Raw genomic sequence first — 22,591 nt, 5'->3', positions numbered from 1 at the left:
ACATAACAGGTCTGGACTGACTCATTCCGTTTAACAGTGTCTCCTTCCAGCCAGAAATAGCTCTGTGTGCAGCCATAAAAAACGTGAATCAATTAATGTCTTTTATTAACCAGAAATGCAGATAAATCCCCTGAATCAGGCGAAGGCATTTTGCTGGCTGCTGTTCCTTCTCCCTCCCCATTCTCTGTATCTGGCTTCTTTTTTAAAAGATCTTTTTGGAAGTTGACTCCAGGTTCACGTGGACATTTTTTGCAGCCGAATCTCAGACATTCTGGCTTGTAGAAAGATATGTCAGGGAGGTGGTGGATCCTGCTCCAGGAGATCATTAGCGTGCTGGGAGAATAAGGAATTAAAAAGTGTCTTGGCCAGGGAGCACTAAGTTAAATAGGAGCGTAGGCTGAACTGGGAGAATGAAGCAGAGGTAATGGCTTCACATTGAGTATGTGGGTGTATAGTACATGGGGAACTCAATGAAAATGTATCCTATGCACATACGTTAGTGGTGTTTATATTAAAGAAAGAGGCACACTCTGCTCCTGGCTTAGCTGTGAGTGCAGCCGCCTCCCTTGCTGTGATCCGATGAGCCAGATCCCAGCACCTATATCCTGGGAGCTGAAGGAGGAAGAGTTTCACTTTCTCTTCCACTCTGGCCAGTGCATTGTGTTCTGCATCCCATGGCCCCATGGCCGCGCTGTGTCCCACTCCAGCAGGGACAGTCACTAGTGATCGCTCAGCTTCAGGGACTTCCCATTGAACCCAGTGAGCACAGGCTTGAGAGGAAGCACAAGCTTGGGAATGCTCTTCTGCTTTAGGGCTATACTTTTGGGTTTAGTATTCATTGTTTAATACTTAAAGGAGGCCTGAAAGTATCAGTCAACATCCATATTTTCATTGCATCTTCTTATGCAGTAGTCAAACATCATCTCCAAGAGTTCACAAGGGCATTTTAGCATCCCTGCCTTTTGCTAAGCTCGGTGCCAGTAACAGTCCATATACACAGATAAGGCTTAGTCCAAAATCCTGCTTGCTGCTATTTTTAAAGGGAGAGAAAAAACACCTTATCTAAATAATCTCTACATGAAAATAGGTACATGAGTCAGAACACACGTTGAGAAGCAGGAAGGAAAGGCTTTAAATAATAGGATTCATTCAGCTAAACCGTCTAATCACCCCTGAAAGTGAAAGATTAGTTAAAACAAAGGACTTACTTATTATCTAGGAAAATAAAAAGGGAATCTGATTTTTTTCACTTCCTCACACAGGGAGTACAGGGAGTCTGCATTTCATTATACACCAACCCAAAGGGCTTCAATAACTCCAGCGGTGGAAACAGAACTACAACAATTTATGAACGCCTGCATAAATATCTCCCTGCACCATTGCTTCAGTTTAACCTGCTTGCCAGGAGAGTAGCTGGAGAGGGAGAAGAAGAGAAAACCCGATCCACACTTGTGTCTGGGAGCACATGAATAAAACCAGTGCAATCCTCAAAGTGTGGCTCATTGTAAGGATTTTAAATCAAATGCAAACAGGCTCCACTGCACTGTGCATGGGCAGAAAGGGAAGTTCTAGGCAGGAGAATCTTTATAAAAGTTTTATGTTACTCCTTAAAAGAACAAAATACCTGCTGTGCGACAAAAACATGATAGTCAAGTAAAATGATTTTTAATTAAAAACAAACACTCAAACCTGACTATTGCTAATAGTCTGCTCTGTTTTAATAGATTGATTTTTTTCTCTGACCTTTTCATTCAAACTTGAGATTTAGTCTGGTACATTTTCATATGAGGAACATGAATTACTTGAACCTTCCAAGTTCATTTATAATCTGCCCATGCTAAAGATGTTACTGTAGCCTCTGATCTATGCTGACACTCAGTGGAAAAATCGGATTTCTTTTTTTTTTTTTCCTCAAGCATATGAACTTTGAGAACAGTGGGATGCTGTGTAACTGAGAGGTAGGAGGAAGGAAAGAGGAGAAAGAAAGATGATACTACTAACAATCTGTCTGCAGTGCTGAAATATAGCCTTCCTGTGCTTCAGTGTCTGCAAATTTCATATAACTGTGCAAAAGCTAGTTTGATTGCCCCCTTCACAGGTAGGGGGGCAGACATGGAGAAGTAAGGACATGTATCCACAGCTGTATAGCTCAGTGGTATGGCTGGGACTGGAGACCTGCTTGACTTTCATGCACTGATACGAGATGAAGCCAAACGGCACAAAGTATTTTGGAGAAGAGGTGAACACCAATGGGGATATCAAGCTGCCAGTACCATGCATGTGCAACATCCTTTCCTTTGATTTGGTTGTTCAGCTTGCCAAATCAAGAGTTCCAGCAAGCAGCATCCTTTTTTTTTTTTACTTATGAGCCCTAACACTGCATTCAAAAAGAGATATCGTTGTAGTTATTGTTACTGTTATTCTTATTACTACTACTACTATTGTCTCAAAGATAAGGATGCTGTCTCTTCTGGTTGGGCAGGTGGCAAGACATTAGCTGAGAAAGTGGCATTTGGTTTGACAAAACTCTGTTTCTTCTTCTGTCGGGGAAAGAGACAATTAATAGTCATACTTGCATTTAGTCAGTGGATCTGGATAACATCCACTTAATGTGTCAACAGAGTTAGCTAATAAGTATTCCACACCTCCGCCAACTCCATTGAAAAGCCATGGAGAACAGCAAGGTACAGGAAGCAGTCACATGTAGTACCAGTGTTTGAGAGAAGGACAAACAGTTGTCCTGGCAGTGGTCTGGTAAGTCTGGTAAGTCTGATTTAATCCTCAGCACTTGCTTCACTATTACAAGCAGAAGTATCGATGACAATGGTCATTAAGCCAGAATTTACAGAAAAAATGGTGGAAATCTGAGGTTCCTAAAGAAGGTAAAGAAAATCCTTAGAGGACAAAGAAAGAAGAACTTCAGAGAGCAATTCCATCCACCAGATACATGCTCTGCTGATAAAATGCTAGGTCTGTGGCACAACGAGGTGTAGATGCAGGATTTTCCCTCTCTTGGGGTAAAGAGCAGCCAAAAAAAACATCAATCCTTGAGAGTTCTGCCCACCTCAAACTGTGATCAGAACCAGTCCTGCTCTGTCTTGATTTCAGTTGAATGTTGCTGAGTATTTCAGTCTTGGGAAATCCTTCACACGATTAATTCGGATTGTCTTGGAGATGAGTGCTGACTGGGCAAGAGCAAAAACTGGGCAAAAGACTGCAATCAACAGCTAATGATACACTGCAGCATTTCAGATAACAGAAGGAGCAGTAGCAGAGTGCTAAAAAGGGCCAGCATTTGCTCCCGTCTCTCCTCACTCTTCTATTAACCATCCCACAGTGAGCAGGCCACGTGTTAATTGCATCCACACCAAAGGCTAGGAGCAAAAATTTGACTTTGGTGTCATGCCAGGGGTAAATAGTGAGGAAGTCTCCTTTCTCAGCATGCTTTCCCCAGACCTCAAAGGATCCTGGCAAAGCCTGGATTTGTCTTTCCTCGGGGAGCTTTCTCTAGTGGATAGACAAGGTCCTTTGCCACGTAAAGGGAGAGGCAGGTCCTGGCACTGGTGCTGCTGTTGGCAAGGCTTAGCCTTGGAGCAATTTTCCTCCCAACTGTAGGACTCCGAGGGTGCCTCAGAAATTTGGTTCAGATGCTAAAGCTGCTAAAGTGTCATCCCCTTCATGCCCTGTAGAAAGGCATGGCCCGGGCATTTGGCTGCCCTGGTAACACCAGGATCAGACGTGGATTTAATGGAGAAGGCTACACCTGTAAGCCATTTGCCAAGTGTCTTCAACTTAGTAAGTGCACCTGTGCCCAAGAGCCTGGGTACAGAGCCGGAAAACTGCTGGTTTGTGTGGTTTCCAGCACAGAGCTGGGGCAAGAGCTGGGCAGGCAGATCACAATAGCTGCTGTCAGCAGGACTTCTGCTACCAGCAGAGCCATACCCTCTCCTGTGCAGCAGGGGAAAATTGCAATCAAAATAAGTCTACAAACCCTTTATTTGCTCCCAAGTGAGACAGCCATGTTCTCAGTGACAGTGTTGGGCAGATGAAGACCAGGATAAGGCCAAGCAAAAAGTGAGACCATACCATGTGTCTTGCACGGAGAGGGTGGTAGAAAACCTGTGTTTAGCGGTGCTGATGGGAATCTGGACCCCTCTTCATCCTACACATCTTTGCAGAAGATATCAGGAGCTCAAGTGGCACTCAGGAAAGCTTCTGAGCAAAACACAGTCTCCAGAACACTTGGAGAGGTAATCAGCATCATTTCAGGGCAAAGGAAATGTCAATAGGGCTGAGGCCTTATGTCCTCCAGCTGTTTGACCCCTGTTCAGAAGTAATATTTTGTGGAGAAGGCACCCAGCTCTTTAGTGACCACAGAATAGGCCTTGTGGCTCACAGGGCAGAAACGATTGAGTATCACTGATATAATTACAGAAGTGAAAGAAAAGCGGCAGCTTACAAATTGTGGTTAGCCTCTCATTAGTATGGTTGAGTGATGACTGTATAAATGAGTAGGGCTTATTTAACAATAAATGTCATTTTTAAATAGCATATAGAATGATACAGGCAAATGTAATCAGGAAGTACATTATATTAGGAAAAAAACATTTGGGCTAAAAAGAAGGAAAATAAAGGTTTGCTGGTGGATGCTGTAGGCGAAAGCCATGTGGAAGCATTTAGAAAGATTTCTGCTATTTGGATTCTAGTGGTATCACTGGCAATCAGGGTGTTTAAATCCCCTAGACAGCACTGGAATTGCTAGCCTTTAATCCAGTTTGATATAAGGAAAATTATTGGGGCTGCCCTATTTTAGTGGAGGAGAAAGGAAATGTGTAGTATTGATGTTGTAACCACCTTTGAGACTTGCTTTCAAGAAAAAATGCCGTGTGAGTGTGAAATCCCTCTTATGAAGTAACCCTTGTCCCAGGAGAACAAAGATGACCAGTCCGGAGTGCTGCTATGGACTGTTAGCCCAATACTCATATAAATGTCTTAGAAAATTTCAATCCATATTGTCTCAGATCAGTTCTGTATATATAAAAGTTCTGTATAAATAAACTATGCAAGGTCAGCCATTAGGCAAACCAGTTAGAAAGGCTACCAACAAACTAGCCAGATATAAAGCAGCTATTTTACCTAATAAAGCCTTTTGGAATGACAATGTAGTTATAGCATGTTCCAATGGCAACTTCACCTCATTATGGAGTTGATTTATTATCAGCTTCAGCAGACCAAAGGGACTAAATAAGCATCATCCGGATGGGACTGCCAGAGTACCTCTGTGACTAGCCGGATGAGTGATGAGTCTGAGCTGAGGACCTGTGGCAGCAACCACACATGACGCACAAGTTCCAGCTGGAATTATATATCTAGTCCTCCTCCATGGGGCTTTGGCTAATTGGCACGAATGAGAGCTGAAGATGACATTAGCAATTCCACGAGATGGATAACAAAGACATTCCACTTTATAGATTTCTCAGCTCAATGTCACTTAGCTACGTGACTACCTGCAAAGCTGTACAGATGAAAATCCATCCTGAGTCGTACAGGAGTTGTAACACTCTCCATTAGGCTTTCAGCAGAACCTGCATTACCTGACAGTAGCCACGTAGTTAGTGAAACCTGTGAAAAAAATCAGTAGTCATGTGCAATTTGGACCACAGGCAACAGGAGGACCTCATGACTGGGCGATGCTGCAGAGGAGGATAGGCAGCTACATAATGATGTCCTTGGGGTGAGACAGGCATCCAAAGGCCTTCTGCCCCTTTCTACAAGCAGTGCCTCAAGGCAAGAAGACCTGCTCCCATTCACCCTGTATGAAAATATGAAAGAACAAAAGAAAACCCTTATACATAGCCCATACCCATCAGACACCATGCTTTGGTGTCTGAGCCACACAAGCCCAACAGCAGAGCACAGCAGGACTTCAGCTCACCTAAAACAGCTTTTGAAGGTGTAGTTGTGAAAGTCCATGTATGTACTCTTTGGTACACTCAGTGTGAAGCACACTGGTGGCATGTGCTGGCCTTTATTTTGGATTGCAGGCACAGCACAACTTACCGTACACACAGAGACTCACAGCACTGTTAGAGAAATCATTGTGTCCCTGGAGTCGGTCATGGCTTCACAGGTAGTGTGGGGGGTTCTTCTCCTTTATCTCATCTTCAGAAACATCAAATACCTAGGCTTAAAGGCAATAAATACAGTTGGGTCAAACCACTGAAATTTCTTAGACATTAGGTAACTCAAAGTGCAAAGAGCATCTGGCTGCATTTTGAGAGCACTATTGAAAATTTTACTAGGTGCTTTTTAGTGACTCAGGAGCTGTCAACATTTCACTTTAATTGAACTTGATGGCTAAATTAACATTATTTCTATTAATATCATAATTCAAAATGAGCAATAAGATGACAGCCAGGATAGTCTGAAAGCCAAGAGGCTTGGAGGGCACTGCTGCGTTAGGGTAAGGCAGCCTGGCCACCTGCATTCCCTTCCACTTCCACCTGGAGAAGATGGTGAAATTGGGCGATATAATCAGGCACCCCATTTGATGCCAACTGCCATTTTCACTGACAATTTAAGCAAAAGTGAGAAGAGAATGAGCAGTAGCCTTAGTGACCTTCTCCTCTTGTAATTGAGGTTTTACTGTTCTTTTATGAAACGACCAGCCTGGAAACTTGTAATTACTACTAACTTTCCTCAAAATGAAAAGAACTGCCAAACTAAAACCTTAGTCCTGGCAAATGTAATTACTGACTAAAAAAGTCCTAGAGAAGCCAGGATCATGAGGGTATGGGAAGTCCTGTCTTCATCTGAAGACTTTCCTGGTGATCCTACTTCCTTGATCTCACACAAAGAACCAGTTAATTTTCACACTTCCTTTTGATCCTTCAAAGATGGGGAAACTTTCACAACACTTCCCTTTTGCAACAGAACAGTCATCCCCAGAACCTAAAGCAATTCTGTTTGAGCTCTTCATTCCCTCTCCCCTAATACCCAGTGTGGAAGAGGCAGGTTGCTGCAGGAGGCTGGCAAAGCCCTTTATTGGGCTGGCTGAGCATAAGAAGGGGCAGTGAAAGCAGGTAATGGCTAAAAACTTTTATTGCATGTTTAAATGCAAAGGAGAGGTATCAGCAACCTTCAGCAGTGCTGGGAATCTGGGTGAACTGTCAATATGCAGCATGGGAACTCACATGTAGCTGGTTCCTAAAAACAAAATCTGAATCTGGAGTTTCCTTAAAGCTATCTGGATGTGCTCCTTGTTGACAGCAAGGTGCTCCGTGTGGTCTGGGCGTGTCACCTCAGCTTTTAAAAGCAGCCATCATCAGATGCTTTCAGTCTCCATTGCAAAACCCAGCAAAAGTGCACAGAGTCTTGACCATGTCATTTTTTTCACCCCAAAATTGCTGCATTAAAAAAACGTCAAGTTCCCAATTCCAAGCGAGAGTGACAGAACTGAGGTAACTCTGATTTGGGCTCATTTACATGTACATATTCCGACTGAGATTTTATGTGATTGCACAGAGCTCTGGTCTCATCCTGAGAACAATACAGATGCTATTTCTGATTGGGTACCTGCTCAGTATCTCATTAAGCTCTCCATGTATTCACGGTGCCAGGCATGCTTTACTGCATATTGTCCATGGTCTGCACTGAAGACAGAAATATCAGTTTCCTCATCACCTTTTCTAAGATGATCAGAGCATATTAATTCTGTCATGGTATTTTTCATTTCATTTTCTTTCACACCATTTTTAAGGGAAGGCGTGGTATATTTATTACAACCAGGTAGCTCTGCTCAGATTAAAGCCAAAGTGGTCAGTATAGACAATTTACTAATGCTAAATTAGATATTTTTACTCTTAATAGTCTCATGTACTCCTGTCTCTTTTATCAAATAAGTTATCTTCACCAACTCCTTTCTGTATGCTGTCAAATATTGCAGCTCATGAACAAAATACTTCTGCTTGTAGCATTTTATAGCACTTGTATTCACAATCTCATTGCCTTCAGCTGTAGGTATGAGAGCAGAATGTTTCTGTAGCTCTGTTCCTGGAATTTCAGACCCATTTTGCAGTTCGGTGGAACACTAAGAAGTAGTAGCAAAGGAGTGCCCTATAGTGCCCCTATAGTGCCCTACCCTGCATGCTCTTCAAACTGCAGGACGTCAAACCCCTGCTGCAAAATAAACAAGTGAAGTTATCAAAATACAGGCAAACCCTTTCCTTGCTATTTTTTACTTGGTAAATGATTAAACATCTTTCTGGGGAAATAATAGCAATAATAAAAATGAATAAGAAAAGACTAAGACTAAGACTAAGACTAAGACTAAGACTAAGACTAAGACTAAGAAAAAAGAAAATCAGCCCTGAGGAATACATTTAACATGAAGAGGTTTGGCCCAATAGATTCACGTTTTCAAAGTCATTATCAATTGGAAACTGGTTCTTACAGTAGAAAATGCTGGGCAAAATTACATTTAGGCCTTGGCCATCATGACTGGGGAAATAGGCTCTTCAAGTATTCTCATCCAGCACATACGGAAGCATGGGGCTATATGGAGTGGTTTCTCACAAATATTTTGTGGCATGGGTTGAATTTTGCACTGCAGTATTTCTCAGTCCATTATATTATTTGCTCTGAATGGCACTGAATTCTGTTTCTCCACATCTAGCTAATATATATGTGAACACTTACTAGCTGCATAGATTTCTTGCAAGTAGCAGGGATTTTTGAAACACATGCAGCCATAACTTGGCAGTACTGATATACTTTGTAAACTCTTTATCGAGGCCTGGATGGTTCATTCTCTTGGAGTTGCAATCCTCCAAAAAAAAGGTTAAACCATGACCTGAAAAATACAGCTTGAAAACAAAACAAAACAAAACAAAAACATCCAACAACCTGAACCACTAGCCAAATGTGGGCTGGAAGAAGAACCTGAAAACAACCAGTTTTCAGGGTTGTATGAGACAAGGATGTATACAACAAACAAACAAACAAAACCCACAAAACATGAGGTGGTGTAACTGGTTAATACAGTGTGGTCATGGCAAGTGGCTCTGTGATGGGTCAAGCAGACCTCTCCCTGCTGGGTACATGCTTGCATGGTGTAGGATTCTTTTTTTTTGAGGGGCAGGGGAGGTTGACTGGGCAAATCCCTGGCGGATCCCTGGCTTGGCTACATCTGACTGCAGCATTTATTTTTGTGTGGTCACAGCTGTTTGTGGCTCCAGTTGCATACCTGGGCATGGCTGTCTGTACCCTCTGTGATCTTATTTGACAACTTTCTTTAAGCTGGCAGAGACAAGGTAATTAAACCTGAATTCATTGCTAACCTATGCATCAAAATGCTGTCCTTGGATCCAGTTCTACTCCCCGAGGGTTACTTGAGATACTGCTTGAGTAGTCTGAATCATGATCTCGTCAGAGACAATAAGATGCTGAAGACAGTTCTTAAGTGCTCAGTTTAAGCTCCTGTCAGGGAATCCGTCCAATGACATAACTAATACATTCTCAATTTCCAGAGGCATCATTTTATTTAGTCTCAAAGTTAGCCTTGCTTCATAGTAATTTGGGGTCAACCCAATGTAAAATTGAGGAAAAACATATTTATGTCAAAATTATAGGATTGCAAAGGAGGTTGACAGTAATGAACAATCCCAGTTAGAACACATCAATTATTCACAAATACATATGTGCACACACGCACAAAGTGAATATAGCTTTCTGAATAAAACCACAAAGCCAGAAAACGTGGGGAAGAAAACCACTGAAATAGGAACAAGTTCAGAATTTTAAAATTCCAAATTTTCATTGAAAATACACATTTGCAGAAAAAAAAAATCTTTTTCATCTGAATCTCATTTTGCTGTTGGATGAAAAAATGCCTACCCATAGTGTTTCCTATATGATATATTATTTTATTACCCAGGCTACCAGTGAAGCCCTTCTCTAGAGAGGTCCAGCATAGGCTGTTAGTTTACCCCAAATTCTCTCTTCTTGTGCAGACAAGGAGGAAAGGAGCTATCAGAAATATCAGCATAGATTCAGTAAGTTTAGCTGTTAATGTTCTTCAAGGACAGACTATAAGTCTTTGACAGATTGGTCTGAAGTCAGTGGAGTTCACTTGACGCAGAACAGATGAGGGGGAAAAGGCTAAGGAAAATCTCTGCTGTGCACCCACATGGGCATCTACTTTGCAATAAGTACGGGGCAATGGGCTACTTAATAGAGGAGTCACACATAAATGAAGATTCATGCCTGCTTTGTGGAGGACAAATGCATTTTTGCCAGCATGGGGTACAGTCCAGTTGATTTTATATCCCATTCTCTGCTCAGGGAGCTGTCACACTGACCCTATGTGAGTTTCTCTTGGTAAGAATGATTGAAAACCTAAAAAAAACCCAACCTTTTAAAGAAATCTACAGGTCATGGCTATGCTAACTTTATCCTCGATGCCTAGTGAGGTTTGCACAGGGAAAGCTGCTGGTGACAGATGCTTCACAGCCAAGTCTCGAATCCGTGCAAGTGCAACATCGATGCTGCTCCACCAGTCACATCCACTAGTGACAGTGGCACTTGGCAGTGAAGCACCATCAGAGCGTTGGTGAGGAGACAATTCCACCTCCAGCAATTCCCATTTTGTCCAGTGAAGTGCAAGTGCTAAAGCAAGATTTTGGAGGGTCTGATCTGGGGAAGCAAGTGCCATGTCCCACCCCATACAGTTAACTGAATGCACCTTACTGTCTTCTCTTGAAAGGATAGTAAGAAGTGCCAAGGCAGCTTGAGAGTGCTGTAGGTCACCAGGTGGAGTCCTCTGGACCACTCTAATGGTCTCCAGTATTTTAAAAGAATCAATTTTCAGTTGAAAATCTTAATTAAAATAACAGGAATAAAGCTGTGGTTGAGCGTGACTTGCACAGGAGGATATCCCTAGCTGGCACTTCTTTGTGTACCAGTAGTTCAGCATGAATTTGCAAAGCAGCTCATAGCCTCTCCAGAAGGGGAAGTATCTCAAGAGACTTCCCATTGCTGTTCTCTGTGTTGGGTGATACCACAGCATGTCAACACAGGAGCAGAAAAATTATTGCTGTCATTCCAGTTTGCACAAGAGGCATTACAGAAAGCTTCTGTCAATTCCAGACTTCCCAGCCGTGCCAGTTTACTGCCTGTATCACTGGTCAACAGTGTTCACAGATCAATAGCAGAGTATTTTATCTGTTCACAACATAAAGCTTAGGAGACATTCCTCAAAAGAAACCAGAATGCCTGATCACTGTACTTATTTAAATAAGGCATTGTTTGTAATTATTGTTACTGCAGATTAATGGTACTTCAGTAGGATCTACAGAGTCCAAGTAAGATCAGTGTTGTATGGCTGCAGTAAAAGAAAGAGTTGTTTCCCAGTTTCCCAGTTTCCCAGTTTCTGACAATTTAAATATTTAAAATTAAATACAGAGAAAGTGTTATTACACCCAATATAAACGTGGCCATCTGAAGCCCTAAGAATCTGAATTGCCAAAAAGTTAGGCATGTGGTCTAAGTTCAGACATGCCTGTGTCTGATAAATTAGCCTTGGAAGTGCCTATTTCTCTGCACTACAATCAGAGAACCTTAAATTACTGCTTTAGATTGGACTCCTCATTGTCAGAAAGGTAACGTGGGCAGAGAAATGCTTCCCAGGTGGCCCGTTTTAGTCACCCACACCTCTGATTCAAACTCCAGCTTCTCACCCCATCTCCAGGTCGCTGGCTCCCTGTCCCGACCTGTAACACTAAACATCCGACAGCACCCTGAGACGTTCGGGGACAAGCTGCACCCGGATGGAAACTCCACAGCCACTCCTGCCCGGGGCTCCTCGCACATGGACGATGTGACCGGTTACATTTGGACACACTCCCCAGCTGAACCTGACCTCTGATCAGATCTGCCGAACACAGTCGGATAATTATAACTAATAACAGGACTATAATTATTGTTATTATCATATTACTAGTGTTACTTCTTGTTCCATCATACAATTTTCATCTTATTATTATGCTACTTATGATTTGGTCATTATTCAGATAATAAAGCCAGATGCTCTGACTTGCTTCAGAGCTTCATCCTGCTGGATGTTGTAGTATCCCCTGTGAAAAGTCACTCCTCACCCTGAAGCACTTAAAAATCTAATTAGAAAAGACATAGCAGCATTATCTTCATCTATCAGCAGCTTCAGTAGTGAATCTGTGCTCTTCAGGACGACCAAGGTCACTTTAGTAGACTTGCTGAAGAATTGGTTGGACTCTCAATGTTTGTGATGCCTGTGCTAGTGCCAGCTCCTACACAGCTCTAGAAGCAACCATATTTCAACCTTGCTTTGCTAATTCCTCCCGAACCACATGCGTGCAGACCTGCCTCACTTATTCTTTTATACTATACACATTATCTCCTCAAGAGATGTATGATTTCACATAGAAAAAAAATAAATAAAAAATCCCAAGCAGCAAATAAATGGCTTCATCCACTGCTGGGGAAGGAAGGCTGCTGGTGGTGCCACGGTTGCTGAGAATGGCTGGAGCATGGGGCGATGCAAAGCCACACGTAGGCATTTCATGTCCAGGTGGAGGCCCGTGATGAGCAGTGTCCCTCAGGGGTCTGTCTTGGGACTGGTGCTTTTCAATATCTTCATGAATGATATAGACGATGGGGTCGAGTGCACCCTCAGCAAGTTTGCAGATGACACAAAGCTGATGCGGTTGATACCAATGAAGGAAGGAATGCCATCCAAAGGGACCTGGACAGGCCAGAGAAGTGGGACCACATGAACCTGATGAGGTTCAACCAGTCCAAGTGCAATCCCTTCCAACCTGAGCCATGCTCTGATTCTATGATCACTCTCAGCAAGGGTTCCCCCTGCAGTGAAGATGCAGACAACTCCTAGGCCCCCTTTTTCATTTCTCCACATCTAGATTTAATAAATCCAATGTGGCTAAAACACCAAAATTAGAGCCTTTGTTTATTTTGCCGTTTTCCATCTTTTCAAAAAGGTCAAATGTTTAAAATGATGTATGAGCCATGAGCTACAATGCTTATTTATGGCTCTTGCAATGCTTTCCCCAGGACTGGGAAACAGTGGACATTCGCAATCAATTAGACTTCTCTGAACAGCCCTGTCCCTGGTTTCATTAGGAGGTTGTCACAAAGTTATTTCAAAACCTTGCTCAAGTAAATTGGCTGCAAGCAGCGACTGCTCAGTCTGCTGCTGCCTGACACTCAGCTCCAAGGAGCAAAGCTACAGAAAGGATTTGTTTCACCTCAATATTAAATTGTGACATGCAGTAAGACTGCTAAAACACCGTCTATGAGAAATCTGTGATTACCTGCTGAAAGTATCACATGTAAATACTTGCTGCATGGCTTTGCAGTGTAAGGACCCTGTTTTTAACCAAACAGGTAAGCAAAAAATAATGAATGAAAAAATAACTGAAACAGAAATTTTGAGGATTTAAAAAACATCCAGATATTTAAAGGTTGTTTGTTTCTTTTTGAACGAACTTGAAGTGTGTTACGAAATGCATTTGGTATGTGTATGCTGAGATACACTCTTTAAATTTTGATCAAAGTAACCTCCTCGAAATATTCTACAAGTGCTTTAAAATGTCAGTCCACTAGGTCAGAAACTTGGTCCTTCAAAAATGAAAATTCAGAAAATTTTGTTGGCCCGTAGCTCCAAAGGCCAACAGCGATATCCTGAGGACAGCTGCCAGCTGCCAGGTTTGCTATCTGGGTCATCCATCTGCAGTGACACATTTCAGAATGTCAGCTTTTTGACATCGTTGGTAAAACCCTGGGAGGAGTTTGAGCACATCTCTGCAGTCCAGGTTCCAATCCTTCTCAGAGCATGATGGGGATTAGGTGCTCCTGGGACAGGTGTAGATGGACAATCAGAACCCACTACCAAGAGATATTTCTTTATAAACCCCTACCTCTCCCTTTGCTGTGGAAAGTCATTCCTCTTCTAATTGCTGGGGTAGCAGTGAATGTCCATCAACTGGTTTTAATTTGATATTAAATCTTGCTCTTCTCTAAGCTTCTTCTTGCAAAGAGGACATTTCATGTAATCTTTTTGGCAGTTCTCCAAAATTCATTTTCCTGTATTTCAGGGAGGGGAAAAACAAACAAACAAAAACAAAAAAAAGCAGTTTGGTGTGGACTTGGTAAGAAGACAGGAACCAGACTGTCACTTGGTTTCCCTTTGCAGTCAGAGGAAGAACATTCATTTCTCCTGCCTCAGGACTATTATTTTAACAATGCAAATTTTAACTGATAAAAATTGAAATGGCCCTTCTGTGTGAAAACTCCATTTTTTCTTACGTAGGGAAAACACGTCTGAATTGAAGAGATCATACTGAGAAATCTTTAGCTTCCTATGGGGAGCTGCAGGCCAGCTGAGTCAGAATTCGTACAGGTTTTCAAGTTTCTCCATTCAGCATTTCCAGAGGAGCAGATTACCTAATTCTGCCCCTCCTTCAGACGTGGATCTGGCACAGGCCACTGCCCTCCCATTATGCCAGTACTGACTGTCCTACATGGAAGCGAACAGATTCTTGGAAGCAAGCAAGGTTGTGGAGCTTGTTGGTGGGTGATGCTGTTCAAACTCCTTTCCCTAGAGTTTCTGTAAGTGCCTCCTTGCCCAGGCCTGGGAAGATGGAGCAGCCAAGACTGTGATATTTGCCTGTTCTACAGCTGTTCAAAAGCCCCAGCCTTACTGAAGTTTGAGGGCTGACTTAGGGTGGTACACATGCAGATGTGAAAGATCAAGTTACCGAGTCACAAAGAGTGGATCTCCTTCCCCTAAAATTATGGGAAGATTTGCCAGTAACTCCGTCTGTACCCTAAGTCTCCCAGGCGATCTTCTGGATTCTCCTAGAGAGTTTTGGAGAATATGGCCCACGAAGTGAAGTCGTCTTTGTAAGAGAAGTCAGGGCATGCCAAGAAGTGCTTGCTGCTTGACATTTGTTCCTTATTTCTCCATTCACTTTAGCACTCAAGGGAGCAAGGTCGTCTCACTTAACCTGTGCCCTCCAGGAGTCACCCAGACTTCTCACTAGTCACTGCGAGGAAACCACCCCAAATAACTGTACAAAATGCACAGAGTGAACTGTTTGCAGGAATCTCAGGGCACAACTGTGGCAGCAGCCATACAATAAATGACTCTTCATGTCCCAGTCTCAGACCTGCCATGAAACTTGAAGGAGGGATGGTAAGTTTTGGCTTTTCCTAGGTGCATTACGTACTGTATGTATGGCTGGAGCCCCAAAACCCAATCAATGTGTTCCTACCAATGTGTTCCTAAAACACTGCTCATGAAAGTGCCCTGCTTTCTTATTTTGAAATTGTTGTTCTGGCCCCACTTTCACACCAAAATACCTGCTGGTCCTAGTCAGAATCAAATGTCCTGAAATGCCCTGTCCTCATGTCCTTGTCTTCCTGCAGGCATGCAGGCTATGTCCAGATACAGCTGCTCAGAGCTGGAGGGCAGTGACCGAATACTAGTTTATCCACTGTTCCCTACTTGGTATAGGCAAATGTTGCTTGTAGGACTCCAGAAAAAGTCTGCTTGTGCCAGACATTCTCAGTCTCACCACAGACCTGCGTGTTGCGCATTGTACAATCCACGAGAGGGAATGGGTCTGACTGTCTGGGATAGAGCCCCTGATGGGAAGGTACCTGAAGGTTCCCACATTACAATTAGCAATCAAAGTGGCAGATAGACTTGTAGCAGCAGAACTAGCTAACAAAGTGGTATTTGCCAGGGTAACTAGATAGATGGATGGATGGAGAGATGAACCAGCATCCCATCTCCCGGTAACTTCCATATGTCTGCTGATGGGAACACAAGGCACAGCAAATATCCCTTGTCCAGATCTAGAAAAGGAGATGATGTACTCAGCTCCTACAGATTTCACAGGAGCAGGAGCCTCAAGGGCTCTGTAGGTTACAGAATCTGCACTTTGTGGCAGCTTTTACTGCAGGAGAGCTTTTATGCAACCCAAAGGCATGGGGGTCTCAGATGCTGCAGTGAGCAGAAGCTCCTTCAGCAGGTCCACATACAACAACAGATGAGATCTCCTTGGATCTTCTTTCTCCACCAGTATGGCCACAAGCACCCATTTTCTGCATTTCACAGGATTACCAGGAGTATTCAGTAACACACTGGCAGCATTGCAACTGTCTATACCTTCCCTTTTAGTTTCTTGTCTTTCACTTAGGGTGAATGCCTCAGTGAAAGTGCCCCAGATCCAATAGAGTCATGTGGCTCAGGCTTTATTTGCTGTTATTGCTGCTTTCAAGTGGAAAATTGATATAATAGCAGTTCTTTCTCAACACACAGCAGTCTGCACATTTGTACAATGTTCTTTGAGGACGATCAGCATCCACTGGCATAGAAAAGTGACAGATGCTGTCTGCAAATAATGAGCTGAAGCCGTTTCCTTTGGAAGGGAACTTAAGCAAAGTCCCTTTGAGTCTGAAAAGCCAGTGAGGTTCCCATGTGGCATCAGAAGCTGCTTGTAAGCCTCTGCCGGAACGGACATATTCTGTTAGCTCATATGGCATAATTATGTTTTAACTGTTTCTCTTATACAGACTCCTCTGGAGAGAGGAAATAACCAATTACTTATTTACTGAGTATTTTCTACCAGGGACAAGCATGAAAAAGAATGAAGCTTATAGCTTCTTCTTTTGATCCCTGCAGTGATCCAAATATCATCTGCACGAGTTAGAGTGACAAGGTGCAGCTGTATGATGCCTAACCATGTGGTACATTTATCACATGCCTTTGTGATCCTCATCTTTGCTCTTTCCATCTTACACGAAAATCATTTTAACCATCTAGGCCATTAAGGAGTCTCACACTTGTGAGACTGAAAGAAGACCACAGAGATGTTTCCTCCTGAGACACTGATTCTCTCTCCTTGTTTAGTGCTTTCATCTAATGCAGACACAGCCATGTGCCAGGGGCAGCTTTTCCAGACATAGCAGTATCAGGTGTTGGAAGTCATCCCGTTACCTCCTAGTGCAACAAGGAGTAAGTCCAAATTACTGAAAAAAAATGAAGGATTCAAAGCTTCCCAGGCAGACATTTTCAAAACATATTAGTGGAGCAGAGGCAGAGTTTTCCTTTAAGTCTGCAAATCCACTTTGTTTCGATCATAAAGCATACGTTTCAGAGTTTGATAATTTGTGGTATTGCCATAGTCCCGAATCCTGATAGCAAAATCAGATATTTTGCTCTGTGAGCCTTTAGCTCCTGAGGTCTCAGAAAGAGAGAGACAGTACTTGTGGTACCAAGCGCTTTCCGTGTTTATGTAGATAACTGAAATTACCAAAAGTTACCAAATGCATGGGGTTTCTTCACAGCAAAGCTAGCTCTTGATTTGCTGTCAGTCTCACTAGAGGGTTTGGAAAAATCTATAAGAATTGATTTTCTTCTAGCATGACCTGTTCTCTTGGGCTCCTTTACTAGTGGAAGTCCAAGCAAATCCAAAGTATGAAGCTGTACTTTACCACACATCAGATGGTATGAATAATGGAAGCTGCATTGCACAGCACATTAAATCAGCACACAAACGTATCAAAATAATGAGATACCATCCTTTAAGGAAGGACGTAGAGCTAAGGCACAACCTCAATCTTAATTCTCATTTTCTAATTTATAGAATCATAGATTTTAGGTTGGAAAAGATCATCAAGTCCAACTGTTACCTTTTTATTTCTAAAAGCATAATTTCCAAAACTTCCTGTGGCATTTCTCCCAGGATTCATCATGTGGCATTTCTCCCTGAATTCATTTTACCTCTTTACCTTTCATCTTTCTACACTTTTCTTTCTGAGCATCTATTTAATTAATCAATACCAACATTGTTCATAGATTCTATAGATAAAACACATTAAAAAAAAAAAAAAGGCAAAAGAAGGGAATCATGTATTTTCTTAGAATAGTAATTCCCTCTGGACTACAGCTCAGTAGATGACCTGATCCTACAGACAGCAATAGCAGTGGGTTTGAGCAGTTGTAAAGAGCAAGTACTTTTGGTCTGTGAATGAATGCAGAGGTGTGGAAGGCACCAGCAAACTACAGAACTGCCCTTCCTGTCTGCTGCTTCTCCTGGCTTCCCCGTTCTCCTAAAATCCTCAACGATTGCTGCAGAATGTATCTGTAGCACTGAGACTGGTCACTGATAAATGACAAATCAAATGTGAGCTCTGCTCACAGAACATTGTATTAACATGAGCTGCAGTCTGGTTGCATTTAAAATCTTCCAGCTCTGGACCTGAATGCTGAAGATCCTTTTTATTCAGATTTGGGTGGTTGTTGTTTGTTAGTTTGAGTTCTGCATTGTTCAATGAACTGTACCCTGTGAATCGGAAAACCCTGTCATAGAAAGGATAATCATATAGTGATAGGAAAGGACAATAATGCTGTGGAGCCTAAAAGGAAAAATATCCCCACTCCCAGACAGACACACCAGGTAAAATTCATCTTGCTGCCCTAGCTGTCGGGTAGTTAGTTGCTTGAGTTGGGTAGGCCCTGTATGGTTAGTGGGGAAAAATGAGCACTTCTGAGAAAGAAATAATCCCATCCTGGGTCTAGAGTTGCTGAGTTGAAAACACTGTCTCATTCTATAGAGACAGAGCTGTGAGCACTAAGGAACTGGCAAATAAATCCAAAAGAAAAAAAAAAAAAAAAAAAAAGGAAAGAAATGAGGATAACAAGGTGAGGTTTCACCTTGTATCACATAGAAGTGCTGGGATGGAGACAGACTCCAGGTCCTGAGAACAGCATCCAACTCCTTAAACATAAAGCTATTTTCCTCTCCCTGCAATCTCTGTTATTATCCTCCTTCATTTTTTTGTCACAAATGAAAAAGATATCTCATAGCCACAGCTAAACCTAGCACCAAAGGACAGAGAAGGGCATCCAAGAAGAGGGTATTTTGTGCCCATAGAGTCAGAATGTGCCTCCTAGAGCAGCTGTGTGGAGTCCTTAGGACCTGGACACACAGGTCACACATTTTCCCTAGAAGAAAACCGTATGAAACCATTTGAGAATAGGATCAGGCTGATGCAGAGCCAGGAGGCTGTTCAATATTTATTTTGGTGATAGAAAAGAGTAGAAACTTTGGTTAAGGTTGCAAGGAGGTCGGCAGGGCATGGATAACCAGCTACAAGGCACCCTTGCAGGCAGAGAGCCAGATCAAAGATCCTGGAGGGGAATTCTGCTGCTGCAGATGGAAGGTCAAAGGAGGAGCTGCAGAAGCCTGTGGAGCTCTGAAAAAAGGCTCTGAGGACATGGCAGGGGACGAGGGCTTAGCCACAGCCTTTGGCATGGAGAATGTGACACAGTGCATTGTCTTGTTTTGTTTTTATCTCTATTTTTATGTTTCTAAAGAAAGGCTTGGGGACCAGGCAGCAGCAGTGCTGTCACGGGAAGCATGGCTTTCCTTCTCCATCTCTGCACAGTTTCACAGATGGACGAGCAATAGGGAACCTTGCGAAGGTGCTTCCCATGGGAAAAGCTGGTGGGCCCCCTCTGGGGGCTGGCTCTCCCTGCACTGCCCTTCCTCCTTGGGGCTGTGGCACCGGGAGAGGGGGACTCGGTGCTTTCAGCCACCAGCAGGCCAAGGACCTCCTTCCTGGTGGGTCTCCAAGTGGACATGTCCTGCTGCTGCCCCCCACCCTCCCTCCCCCTGTTAAGGTGCCTCTCAGACTCTTGAATCAGTTCCCAGAGGACCATCCGTGCTCAGGGACAATTTGAGGTCACTGCCTCCATCTGCAAAGATCTGGCTTCCAGATTCGGGGAGGTGGATGGGGCACAGGCCTGGGAGCATCCCCAAGGGCTCCTGGAGCAGGGAAGGGAGCTGGCGGGCTGGCAGTGAGCACCCAATGTGCAAACCCGAGGGCATTTGTGCTGAGATGGGAAACAGCGTGAAGAGGCAGAGAAAATGGTGGGGGTTACATCGCCCAGCACCCCCAGCTCTCCATCCAGCGCCCCTGCCCACACCTGCCTCAGCACTGCTCCGTGCCCGCACGCTGCAGCCAGCCCCGTGCCGCTGCCTTCCCTGCCTGCAGCGCCTGCCCTGCCTATGCGGAGGCCTCGTTCTGCCTAATTGCACGGAGAAGAACGAACGTGAAATGCTGTCTTACCTTGCGCACCACCTGCTTTGTTAGTCGTGCAGCAGAGCCCGAGGGAAGCAGAGGGTTTGGATGTTTGGGCCCTTCGGGCAGCTCTGGCGTCCTGATGCTCCCTGCAGCACTGCCACAGCTCCTCTGCCTCTGTGCAGCAGGTTTCAGGCACACAGCAAATGCGTTTGCTGGACAGAGTCCACCATCTAGAAAACACAGTCACCGTGAGCAACATCAGAGCAGCACAGGTGATGCTGGGACAAGCAGGGTTTCTCCCTAGGCATAAAACCCACCCGATCCAGGCTCCTTTGCTTGCTCCTCATTATCTTGTGTCTGACTGCAGCAGAGCCCTTGTAAGACTGCTGCCAGAACAGCTGGTTGCCAGCGATGTACGGAGTGATCGATATGTTTGGCTTTTCATGTTCATCCATCGTGTGAATCTGCTTTCATGCTTTCATTATGTGAACGAGGATTGAAGGCAGCTCTGAACTTTGCTCTCGTGCCATTTACTGCCTTTGGCCTGAATCCAGAGTCCACGCAGCTCCCTGCTGCTCACCTGGCTCCCTGCAAAGCAGGGTTAATTACTCCTACTCCTCCCCATCACCAAAAAATAAATAAAAGCGCCAGTTTTAGAATCTGAGAAATCTGCCCAGTGCAGCCAGGCAATCTCCTCCACAGACAGACAAGGCTCTGGAGTGAAAGCCAGAGGAAAAACAGAGCTCCCAGTTTGTTTACTACCTCCTGGCAAACATCCATGCCCAGCTTTTTTTATACCTCTTCCCCGGCTTTGCAGCCTAGAGAACAAGACGCAGCTTTGCCCTAGCTATCAACACACCGGTGGCTACCAGCAGCATTTCTTGCTGCTCCAGCAACAGCGCACCCAGGACCCTGCTGTGCTGAGATTTGTATCTGCATGTGTGCAGCTCGTGCCTGTAAAGGCAATTTGCAATCTGTAAATACAGGAGTGTGAGCGTGTGTGTGTGTGTGTGTGGGGTGGCTAAGAGACTATCTAATCCACATGGCATTGCAAAAAGCGCTTTTATGGGTTTCTGAGCTATCATGGGCAGGAAAGCTGATGAGAGAGGGATATTTCTGAGCAGGGAAATCTGTGGAGGTTTCTGGATAGTGGAAGGAGAGAAAGGCTGTTCTGTGGGGGTATTGATGGACAAGGACCAATTCTCCTAGATGTAGCCCAAGGACCAGAGCAAGCAGTGCTTTAGAAAAAGCCTTCAATCCCTGGGATGAGTAATTTTTCTTTAACCCTTTTCTCCTTTTGGCAGAAGGGAAAATATAATCCTAATGCGTTTTAACACTAGAATGCAATTCTAAAAGGGTTTTAGGGACAATTAAAACAAACAAACCAACAGACAAAAAAAAAAATAACCCTCCCAAATGTAAAGCCAGTTTCATTAAGGACCTGACTCCAGCCTTTCCCCAGGACAGGCAGTCCTGGGTACTGGTCCTGCTAGAAGTGTAACCTCCATCTAGCCACCGGCAAAGTTTTCCAGGCTTTCCAGCATGTCCCCTTCAAACTGTTACCTTGGGTTTTTCCTGCTTTGAAGAAGCCTGCTTTCCCTTTGGAAGCATTAGAGGAATAATGGGGCTCAGTGTCCACCCTCCTCTCCACCTTCCTCTCCTTTGGTTCTCAGGGCTGCCCAGATGTCCATGCTGCCTGTGGTGGTGCAGAAAGGGTCAGTGCCATCAGGTGACAGTCCCAAATGGCAAATGGTCCTCACTTCTGTGCCACATTCCCCAAAGGGGCATGATGAGTAGGAGAGGGAGTTATTTTTCTACTACTCGCATTAATTATTCCAAGTCAAGATGGCAAAAACACAGCATTTTATGGTGGACTTTTTAATTGGGTTGTGATTGAGGTTAACAACTTAACATTCAAATCAGTTACCATAATAAGCAAAATAAAGAGTCAGGGGGCTGGAAGGAAACAAAGCTAATTAAAATAATCAGCTTGACTTTGATGGGAACTGGCCTGGATCCTGCAGCACGCATCGAGGCTCAATGCTGTAAGCACCATGCTGTAAGCCTGGCCGTGGGTGTGTGTTGCATTAGCAGGAACAGTGACAGAGCCAAAGCGCAGGAAGGTGCATTCACGAGTCAGCTTGCTTCTTGCACTGTTTTCATTCCCTTGCATTTCGTTCTTTACCAGGAACAAGGAAAAAATGCCCCTGAAGCTCTTTTCAAAGAGTCTCAGGCAGCATCCAAGTGATGTATCTGCTGTCTTGTAAGAGCAGCCTCCAGGCCAAGTTAGGTGGTCAAGTATGGCCAAAGACCATCCACCCTGTTGCCCTCCTGAGCATCTTTGCGGTGGCTTGGAGGTGACCCAGAGGGGAAACTGCACATGGAATGGCCCATGGACATCTGCTTTCATCCACCCTGCCTGGCCTTGAAATCACAGAATCAC

General features: G+C 43.9%; 1 protein-coding gene and 1 long non-coding RNA gene across 3 annotated transcripts in view; one reads left to right on the top strand and one right to left on the bottom strand.

The window, feature by feature from the left end:
- SHISA6 (shisa family member 6) overlaps positions 1 to 22,591 on the top strand; it is a 257,507-nt gene that overhangs the window by 77,826 nt on the left and 157,090 nt on the right. The gene's annotated exons all lie outside the window — the stretch shown is intronic.
- On the bottom strand, positions 5,677 to 20,800 carry LOC106047807 (uncharacterized). The gene is made up of 4 exons (XR_010825947.1): positions 20,466 to 20,800; positions 20,194 to 20,378; positions 5,936 to 6,186; positions 5,677 to 5,812 (listed from the first exon to the last, which is right to left on the bottom strand). It is a non-coding gene; the product is annotated as an uncharacterized lncRNA (long non-coding RNA).

Source organism: Anser cygnoides, chromosome 19 (genome assembly GCF_040182565.1).
Source record: "Anser cygnoides isolate HZ-2024a breed goose chromosome 19, Taihu_goose_T2T_genome, whole genome shotgun sequence".
NCBI classification, from domain to species: Eukaryota; Metazoa; Chordata; class Aves; order Anseriformes; family Anatidae; genus Anser; species Anser cygnoides.
Note: the sequence above shows the minus strand (reverse complement) of the source record. Positions and strands in the feature narration are given on the sequence as shown.